Source organism: Crassostrea angulata, chromosome 4 (genome assembly GCF_025612915.1).
Source record: "Crassostrea angulata isolate pt1a10 chromosome 4, ASM2561291v2, whole genome shotgun sequence".
In the NCBI taxonomy this organism is placed as follows: domain Eukaryota; kingdom Metazoa; phylum Mollusca; class Bivalvia; order Ostreida; family Ostreidae; genus Magallana; species Magallana angulata.
Window position 1 is genome coordinate 5564374 of NC_069114.1, and position 11096 is coordinate 5575469.

The 11096-nt window shown below is 32.1% G+C and overlaps 1 pseudogene; it reads right to left on the reverse strand.

The window, feature by feature from the left end:
* Positions 1-305: 305 nt before the first annotated feature.
* On the reverse strand, positions 306-7605 carry LOC128180571 (uncharacterized; annotated as a pseudogene).
* Positions 7606-11096: the final 3491 nt, after the last annotated feature.

An 11096-nucleotide genomic window follows, 5' to 3' on the forward strand; every position in this document is an offset into this window, starting at 1 on the left:
ATAATGCTTGATTCATTTTTCAGTTTTTGATATAAGGTGGAGAAAAAAAAATAATTCGATATGCAAACTCAAAAATAAAATCAATGAGTTCCTCTGAATTAAGAAACCTGATGAATTCACCAGTAAAACAGCTTTCTATACAAAATCAAACTAAATAAATTCAGAATTATATAAAATGCAACAAAACTACCTCATCCAAACAAATTGCAAACCGAAAAGGAAAATAATGCAGTTTCTTAAATGAACATTGATAGGGAGGAATTTTCTCAAATAGCTTGCAAAGGAAGGAAAGACCAATACAGTTTTTAAAAATACATCAATAATCGGTAGTCTTCTACATTCTCTGTCTTGGTAATTTGCGGTCTCGAGAATTCCTTCACGACATCTTTCAAGAACTTCTGCACGTGCTGTAACACCAGCAGATTGCCCGTGACTGTCCACGTCTGGATACAGAGAGTTCCCCCTGTCCTCCGGTAAAACTCTTGACTGGACATTTTCCGTTTCTCTAATACACTGATTACTTTAGGACCCAGCTTCGCCTTCGTGTCTTTCACTTCCTGTACAATATATACAGAAAATCATGGCATATTATCCACTCGAAAATCAGGATTAATAATTACTACTTGTATGAAATACAGAAAATGAGGGCTCATAATAATTGAGGTGAAGAATTTCAGAGAGCAACAACAGATAGTGTCTTTTAGCATGATAATAAAAGTTATAAGTATAATAGTTTTATTTGATAAACATTGAATTATAGGATGGCTCATCCTTACAATTACAATTCATTCTTTTAAGTAATTTAACCAAAGGCTTCCAGCAATGCTAAATGGTTATGTTGGTATAATGAAGATTGAGCGAGATATTTTTAAAACTTTGAACCAATCTTGGAAGCAAATATTGAAAGGCTACCCACCTCTCTTGAAAGGACCCATTGCATGATTTGACGATATGTTAGGTTCTCATTGTTCTTACCTGCTTTGGAAGTTTTTGTACATCAAAACTTTCGTTTGCAAATATAGGAAATAATTTGTCTGCATCTAAAGAAATCAAATATTATACAATTATGACTGACTAATAAACAAAAATTAATTTTTAAAGCATCAAAACCACAGATACCCCGTAATAACCACTACATCACTGCATCCTATATATGAAGTTATTTACCTAGTGATCAAAATTACCTTTGGTTGTTTTAAATATTATCATAGCACAACAATTCTTTATGAATGGACAAACAACATCGCATTCAACATCTTTTAGAATCGGCCCAAGCGTATTCTCTGATAAAGTCATGCTGTTTTTACTTTGCAGCAGAAGGCATCTTTCGTCGTCGTGATCCAGAACTGACTGGTTCCTAAGGGATATTTGATAATTAATACAAGGACTTAATTTAGGGACATGTTTGATTTATCACAAAAATATCTCAAATTTCTAGAAAGTGTATTCGTTACACGAATAGATGTATCTAATTTCGCCTTATTAGCATAATACATGTCTTTTATTATTGATATGAAGTATTGATGCCGCGTGGAAATGCCGGTTGTTACGTAATGATCAATTAAAAGTACTTTGAGAACTTAACAGATATTTATTCAACGACAGATCTACTGAAGAAAATCGCATAAACTTTACAAGATTTGGCAGTAAATTGAGCTCGTATATGCAAAATCCTTACTCCTTTTCCAAGGGTCCAGAAGCAGTGGGGACCCTCGAGATATCCTCATGTGAATTTTTCTCTTCATCTATTTAAAAAAAAAACAAAATTGAAAATATTAATAAAGGGTAAGAGTCGTATGGTACACTTCAATATTGTGACGTCCTTCCTATCGAAAGAAACAATAAAACAATTATATTTGTTTAATGTATGAGAGAGAGAGAGACAGAGAGACAAAGAGAGAGATATGTATATATATACTTGCTTTTTGTCTTTTTGTCTTGACACTCTTCCACCTGTGTATTCTCCTGCCGATGGTTACTACTCGTTTTGTATTCCTTTTCTTCACGAGCCCGAATTTTCTTTTTATATACAATGTATAAAAAAGAATTCCTTTCAGCATTTTATAGATCAATTACATCTTTGTTTTTCTGTTATCGTAATTCAAAAACATTATCGTATTCGTGTCTGAAAGATTACCTTCTGATTTTGCAACTCCTTAGATTTGGTAGTGGTAATGATATGTTCTCTAAACAATCCCGTGAGTAAATTCATTACACCAATAATATTATGCATCTCGCCAAATACAGAAAATCGGTACAGCGTGGGAGGAACTATTTCATCAACCACGTCTGTCAAAAATGTTTACGTTGTTATAAAAACAAAAACATTTCCACAATTTTTATAAACATCAATTTTACATATAAACTATTTCCTCGTTTCAAACTAAAAAAGTGAACCTTTTAAAGTACAAACAGTATTTTGTGCAATGGGTTTTTGAACCTCATTAACCAAACTAAGGTCTCTAAAATTTACAAATAAAATAATTCATTTAAATTAATGTTTTGCTTCGCCAAATGAATGTAATACAGCTTGCGTTTGCGCTAGAATAAGTATGCGTTTAAATTTTCTCGTTTTTCGCATTTTTGCTTTACAACAGTTAAAACATAACATTTCTGTTACCTTTATTTGTTTCCAAAATGTCTTTGAATTTCTAAATAAGAAAAAAAAAACCCAGAACTAGTATAAACAAAGGGAAATAGATTTCGGATAACACATATGTTTAGTTGTAATTCCTTTTGTCATTATATATGCACTAATAAAGAAAGAGATAATGATGTTACATACTTTTCTCATATAAACGAATATATACCTTCTACATAATTGGAGTTATTTCTTTTTATTATGAGAAAATACATAACATCGGGTGCCTGTGGTTATATTTTAAGTTTCTACCATTCCCACCCCTTCTCCTTATAATGGCCTCTCGCTGATGAGAGTATTAATTGAAATAAAATAGCATGCATTTATTTTTCTAAAATTTTGGTCGCTATTTCATTTTACTTTTGTAAAATTAGAAATTCCCGGTAGTCTTTTGATCCGTGAAACTAAATTCTAAGACAAGAGGTGCCATCATGATTAAGCGGGTCCATCTTCTAACTTAATGGTCATTGTACACTCTAATAGCATATTGTCCTGCTGTCAAATTTATTTCACAGAAAATATTGACATTTTTCTACGAATTTCTGTAATTAACTACCACGTAGGACCTCCAAGCCCAAGTAGTTGAAAAACTTTGACCTGCCCTTTTTATGATTATTAATTTGATAAACCTGACATATTCTTAAAATGAAATAAAATTTTTAAAGCACTACATTCCACTCAATTATTTCCTGATTGCCTGTTTTATAAAGAGGGTTGGAACCTTTTTTTGATAAACTTAGCCATCTATATCGAAGAAAGATTTCTGAAAATGTTTACAGAAATCCATTTCTCTCTGGGTTTTTAAGTTGAAATTAGCATACACATGTGCACAAGAATTTAAATCGTTTTTAGATGATGAACAGGCATATGACCAACAACATTTGCTCTTCTGAACATTATGTACCGTTGCGCTAAAAATACAATGTTTTAACCGCTTGTAGACGGAGTAAAATGTTTAAAAAAGGATATTCCTTTTGAAGACAATATTTTTACTTGAATTGACATGAAAAAAGATAACACACTATGCAGTTCTTTAAGGTGTAAATTACAAGAGAACCAATGATATTTTTATTTACCTGTAAAATGCCGATGTCCATTTCATAGATCACGAAAATTATTTCTTCTACAGAGGTGTGGGGGTGAGACATGGAGTATTCCTCGACCATCCTCTTTATACACGACCCCACGACATCTGGAGGAATCTGTAAATGTCCCGTCCCAATGGCAGGGAAAGCCAACGTTTTAAATTTTCTATCGTCTGCTAAAGAGATACAATTTTTCACAAATCGCTGGAGTACCTATAATTGGCAATAAAAATCATGTTCCGTTAAAAATTAATGCTACACAATGGAAAATTATAATATTGTTTTTAACAAATTATCAATCTAAAGTTAAAAATTATTACATGAAATTTTGTCACATAACAATTTTTTTTCATGAGATTGATAATTTGTAATAGACAATATCATTATTGTAATTTTCTTCAAAGTATAACATATGCCATTCATTTTTAAAATAATACAGGAAAACATACTGCAATTTCAATTGTTTTAATTTTTAGAATTATTTTTTATATTGTAGTTTCTCTCCTCTATCTCTCTCTCTCTTTCTCATAATAATTTTAAGCCTCATGCTTACGTCTTGAGACTTCATGTTATCATCATTCCACTTGCAAAGAGTGCCATGGAAAATCCTCTTACACTTTAAACCATGCCCCATGGTCTCCACAACGTCACCGTATTCCACTCTTACTCTTGAACTACCGTGTTTTATGACGGGAATTTGAGCTATCTCCTCTTTTAGTTCATCCCCGGCAACCCTTAAAATTGACCTAGAAACAGCCCCTCTTGTTAAATCCAAATCTGGAGATGACGTATTTACAATAACATCAACCTTTGAAAGTCAAAACGAAATATGAAACAATAAATGTTATTTGCACCTGAGGTTCAATTGCACTCGATATTGCACTAGATAATCAAATAACGTTCAATGGAGTGAGTAAAATAACGTGCCTCGTCGGGAAGTTCCGCTATTTTTCCTTGAATGACACGCACCCTGATTTGTTTCCTTTGACGGCCTGTAAAATATTTCAAAACTTATGCTAAAGCATCATATGTTAGATACCTTTAAACACAGTTTAATCAAACACATTTCAAATATTTTTTTTTTAACCAATTAAGCTCTAGGGGAACATATGCATGGCATTTGCTTCTCTTTTAGCTTAAATTGTTGATAATAAGTAAGCTTTTAATGTTGTTTGTGAAATTTTTCTTAGATAATGTTGACAAAAACTAAAATAATAAACGTGTTTAATAAATTAAAACTATGGATGGTAATACACAAAACGCACTGAATAGAAGCAATCTAACAATACATCTAAATTGATTAAAAATATAGTTTACCTTGTTCGAGTCCATCTCTAAGATAGGTCTCGTATTTGTGCAAGTACTCGGCAGCGGTCTGGAACATGGCATCATCAAGGAGATGTAACAGAATAATCAGACCGTCTGGTAAATCAACAGCTTGGTCTAAAATACTTTTTAGGAAAAGATGTGTCTGTGTGGATGATAATTCTTGCATGTCGAAAGCTACCGACACTTTCCTCATTTCTTTAACACCCTGAAACAGTAACTTAAAGCCACTGTCAAGGAGAAGTACATCCCCTTTGTCTCTATCTTCTAAGACTGGACACTTTACATTCGTGCAACTCTCATCAAACCACTGGATATCATGATCTATTCCAATCCATGAAAAAAAAAGATTTTCAAGAATTACAGTAGTTTTATAATTACAAATACTATTAATTTTTATTAATATTACTGTCTAATCACTGCTAAGAGAGAGTATAAGTATCGGTAACATAATTTTCATATTAAATGCCAGGCTTGCTATTAAAATTGTCAAGTCAATATAGGTTGTGTTTGTTTATTTATCTAAATAAGAAAAACACTTATCAGTTAATGTTTAGATATTTAAGTCAATATAAGACTTTTACGTTTACCTGAGTGATCTTCCTTTACAACCAAAACTCGGACTTGGGCATTGATATTATCAAACCCAGACTGACTGCTGATAGCAACGATTCCTATCTTCCCTCTTATCCACAATTTACAATTTTCAGCCTTGATATATTCAAAGCTACATTGGTAATCCCTGAGGAAATTAACCACTTCCTCGGGTAGGGCTTTTAGCGGCAGTAGTATGTGTTCCTCTTTCATACAAACTGCGTCTACAACCTTTATCAATTCACTCAAAGCTGTCAGATTTCCTTCTAGTTCAACAGCAACCGTGTCCTTTTGAAATTTTAGAATTACACCTTTGCTTTCAGCTGCCGCAATAAGATCACCTCGATAAAACTGTTCAAGCCACTCCATCTGTTTCACACTTTTTGACAAACTTATTTTTTTATTTGAATGTAAATCTGCAAGAAGCATTTTCAACGATGTATCATTCTCAACATCGGCGGTAAACACAAAAGTTAACACCAAGACTCCGGGATATTTAACATCGTCTATATAGAAAAGAAATTTCCCATCGTAAAATTTTTCAAGATACAAAGCTTGTGTTTTACAAATGTTCACAAATTCAGCCAAAAACTGGCTTGTTTATAACAGATAATTCAAATTTCCTCACAGATTCTATCAAACTTTTCTGTATGGATTTCACATCTTCTTCGGTTTTTCCAAAAACAACAAGCGAATTGCCATGTTTTCCATGCATATCAATTATCCAGGTATCGTCTTGATTTGTAATATTCCTATCAATAAACAATTGGACATTTTCTCTTGCCAAATACAATTGAAAACCTTCAGCCCATTGACAATAATCCCGCGGAACTCCTTCCATCCAGGAGAAATTGTTTAAGTACTCAGTTGCCTCTGAGGTGTCGTTTTCGTTTCCTAAAATCCAAAGCACGGTTTCATTTTCATTGACACATATCTTTATACTTTGAAATAATGTCTTCATCTTTTCCGTTCCTTTAAATATAGCATTTAAACGCCATTGCATTGTGGTCAAGTTTAGAACATTAATTTTAACTTCTTCGTCCCTCTCTGGCCTCCAAAAACTAATAGTTTGAAATTGTTCTTGTAGTTCTAATATCAAGGATATCAAACAGTCTACACTGCTTAGAAGAAACACCCCATCAATATCCTTCATCGTGAACACTGAGAGAGAGCCATCTCCAGCTGGCTGTGATTTATTTAATTCTCTCTGAGTGTGATGTAGTTCATCGGATCTACCTTTCACTAAAAGTAATTCTACGTCATGAAAACAATGTTCAGTTGTCGCTATGCATCCTTCGGTCCATGTTTCAAAGTCTTGCTCGTGGTACTCGGATACAAACTCTATGGTAAGACAGGAAGTAACTATTCCAAGGGTCAATTCTGTTTTCGAACGTTGCAAAATCTCTTTTAAAACGTATTTTGTTTTAGCCGAAGTCATAAAAAAGGTAAACTTTTTATATTGGTAGGGAGTACTTTGTATTCTGTGTTATGTGTCTTTGTTCCTGATTTGAAGATAAAGTGAACTGAAAGAGAAATCTTTATTATCAAAATTTTGTTAAAATGTAAGTCACGAACGTTATGAATTGCAAAAGGTTTTCTAATATTCTTTTTTGAAGAGAAAAATTTATGAATAGCAATCAGATTGATATATGAAAATGAAGCCTAAATTCCTCCCACAAAAGTTCGTATTTTAAGAAACACAAAAAAATACCAAATACAATTAAAATAAATACTTGTAGATTTTCTGTCCATTAAAGATTCGGAACTGGGCGTGAAATGCAAATTGTTGATGTACACGTCATTCCCTAAAAAATGGATGATACGCATTTTTTAATAGCATCAGCAAAGTTTAATTAAGTAAACGTGTTTTTAAAAATAACATAGGAACAATACCACCGCTGCAAGTATCTTCAAGCGCCATTGTAGGGAACTTAAAAAGCAAAATCTTTGCTCGTGGGCATTTCCCTACAAAGAGAACGTAAAATAACTATTACTGCATCCACGCAGGGCTTAGGGGAAAGAAGAAATCCATGGATTGGGGATTGCTCGCTGCTGTGCGTAGGTACTGGGATCTGACTACTACAAGGTATATGTAGCAGCCCCGGGTATCTTTACCCCTAGGAATTCTCCAACAAATATGACCGGTAGAAATACACAAGTCGGTATGTCGAATAACAATTTATTAACGATCCAAACTTGTCGTTTCTACACAATACAGTCGGCATGGACAATACGTACAACGTCCAGTCTCCTACTGACGATCATTGTGGATAACGACTTATTTATAGGTAAAACATACATACAGGTGTAAATGAATAGAGTTACTCTTGACACATACAATAATTAATTTAAAGGATTACTCAAGATATATAATTAGTTCAATAACAGGTGACATCCGGCGGTGAAGGTCTAATAAGAACTAATTAGCACTAAATTAAAAACAATATGTCACTCTAAATAAGTGCATGTTTCTCACACGGTGACAATATCATGAAACCGGTTCAAAATTCAACAGCAAATAAGCACAAATTATTTCAATAATATATATAACTTGGATTGATTTAACCAGTTGTTTATGTTTATTCTTATCATTTAATGCTTACATGCTTACATTTTTAACAGTCAGACGAAAAAATGAAACATTTCGATGATTATATTTAGAATTAAAATACAATCCCTTCAAAATTTAATATGAATCAATTGTTTATTCATAGTGAACTTTTTGCATATAGCTGCTGCTTTGTGTAATACCTATATTTCTAAAAGTATGTTTTTAAAATAAATATTGGTATATATGGTTACACGATAAACTATTCAATTCAGTGAAACCGGTTTTATTATATGCTGGATAGCAAGGTGTAAAAATAAATAATAAATAAAAATTTACGATACGTTTTATTGTTTACATCTTGTTTTACTCTAACCCATGAACAGTAAATGGGAATCGTGATATTGTTCATTGCAAACTTTAATACAAAATAAACAATTTAGCACATTTTGATTTTTTTTCTTGCACCCACTTTGTATATTAAACTGTGATTGTCTAAATTTTGTATTTACACCCACCAAGTATATAAAAATAAATTACAACATGACGATACGCTAACAGTATTCTCTTCATAGAAGTTCGCATAAGAGAAAATAAACAAAAATCATCTTTTTTGTTTTTAAGTTCATTTCCCCTAACACCTGTTATTGTTGTATTTTGGAAACGTTAGAGGTTTAAAACATGTTTTACATGTACATTTTCATGCATACTCTTTCAGGAACAATGTTAGCGCTGTAGTAACTAAATATTTCTTGGAAGCCGATATCTTTTCAGTGTTTTATTTTGCTATGAAAGTGTGCTATTAGGATACTTCAGGATGTAACTAAATATGATAAACATGATTGAAACAAATCTTTATTTATTCTTCGCATATTAAGCATTTCTGCTTAATGTAACGCAACCTAATTGTTGCACAGGATGACAATTATTAACTTTGCTTCTATAGTCTCTTAATAACTTTGATCACAAAAACTTAATAGGAGTTTATTTACCATAATAGTTTTCGTCAATGAAATGGAAATTGCTTTTGTTTTGTGAATAAAAAAAATTGTACATGAAAATGAAGTAGCGGATCCTGCGATGGGGTCGGAATAGGTGGTAGACCTTCCTATCTCAGATACCTATATTATATGTGTAGAGGGTATATAGGCCCCCTATTTTTTATTATGAGAAAAATATGCAACTCTGGTGACTGGATTTCAAATCTACACATAGTTATTGAACTTAAAAAACTCAAAATCATAGAGATCAATTGAAATTTTTAAAAGAAATATGCATATGCAGAAAGTTGGCTGCTGCTTCAAAAAGTTTATTTGGCAAGTTTACAAAATATAAATGTCATGTCGAATAAATGAAATAAAAACTGTTGACGATTTTTTAGATAAAAATATAAAAATAGTTCGCTTATTATTTTGTCAGGGAAATATCCTGACTTCTAAAAATTAAGCACAGGCACCTGACTTATATATTTTTCTAAAAGTAATAAAAACCATATAAATTCTTTCTATTAATTACACTGTATTATTAGGCAGAGTGTGTATATTTTCTATAAATTAAAAAAAAGTATACAACGCAAGGTGCCTGTGGAATTCAGCTATGTCGATTTGCTTAAAAAGTCACGTTAACTGCCCAGATATATGTTAGACATATTTATCAATAACCTATTTTCTTTAAAATACAAAACATTACGACGGTAAAGAATTAGTCTGTCCTTGGTGACCTTTAAATTCTGTCCCACAAGGGAATGACAATGTCCCAAAAAATTGCTAGCACGACTCGTCCGTCCCATTCAGAAGCAAAAGGTAATCTTTTTATCTTTAGTTACAAGTTTTATTAATGTATATCAAGTTTTCAGTCTTAATATTAAACGATTGTTTTGTACCAAATCAACCTAAAACAAATCATAAAAAAACCATATGTATCGGACAGTATGACAAAAACTAAAACTATCAAGTATATACATGTACATTTTAACCACGTAGAGCAAAATCCAGTTCATTTTAAAAATTTTAACGTGTTGAGGTATTCAAAGTTCAGAAAAATATTGTTCAAGTTGTTAAAAAATGACCCCGGGTATTAATTTCACGACTTTTGCTCTCAGTTTTCAACGTTGAAAAATGACCCCCATAACAATTTTTAGCGTTGAAAAATGACCCCGGGTCAATTTTCAAACCGGTCTATATTCTTCGTTACAGGGGCGCCAATTTTAGGCAGTAGGTCTGAGGCCTGAGATTTGTAGTGTAAAAATGAGGTCTTCACATTTTGTGATATTTCTTCTCGTTATTATACTTAAAAATAATAATACTATTTATAATTTTAAAGGTTTGTAGATTTAAAACCTGAAGAAATCCAATCAAAACCATCTGCCTTACTGAAATATTAGAAACTTTTCCTTTTATTGTTTGTTTTCTTACATATGGCTGTAAATTAATAAGTTTAAAAATCTTGTTTAATGGGACGATGTAAATGACGTTTAAAACAAGTGAAAAGCTGTCAATGTGACAGCAAACCGGGTTTTCTTTTATATGAACTGTATCCATAATCCATGTCAACACTGAATTGATAAACACCGCCTATCGCATCCAGTGAAATGGAGTACCCTACATGCAATATTTTGCCAAAAAATGACTAAGTTCAAAAGCTGGAATTTTTTTCATAAATTATCAAAAATCAAAATCCTAGCTATATGCAAACCTTCAAAAGAACAACTTCCTATCTTGAAAACTGTAGAAGGAGTTATCCGTACAATGAGGGTACCCTATATGCAAATTTTTTCCGTTGGAAAACCCAGTTAAAAAGATAACGATGCAAGCTTGTATTATCATAAACATGGAATTTTTTAACTCTTCTGATCTATTTTTTTTCCAATTTTGATAAACCTTTTTAAAAAAAAGGTCTAAAT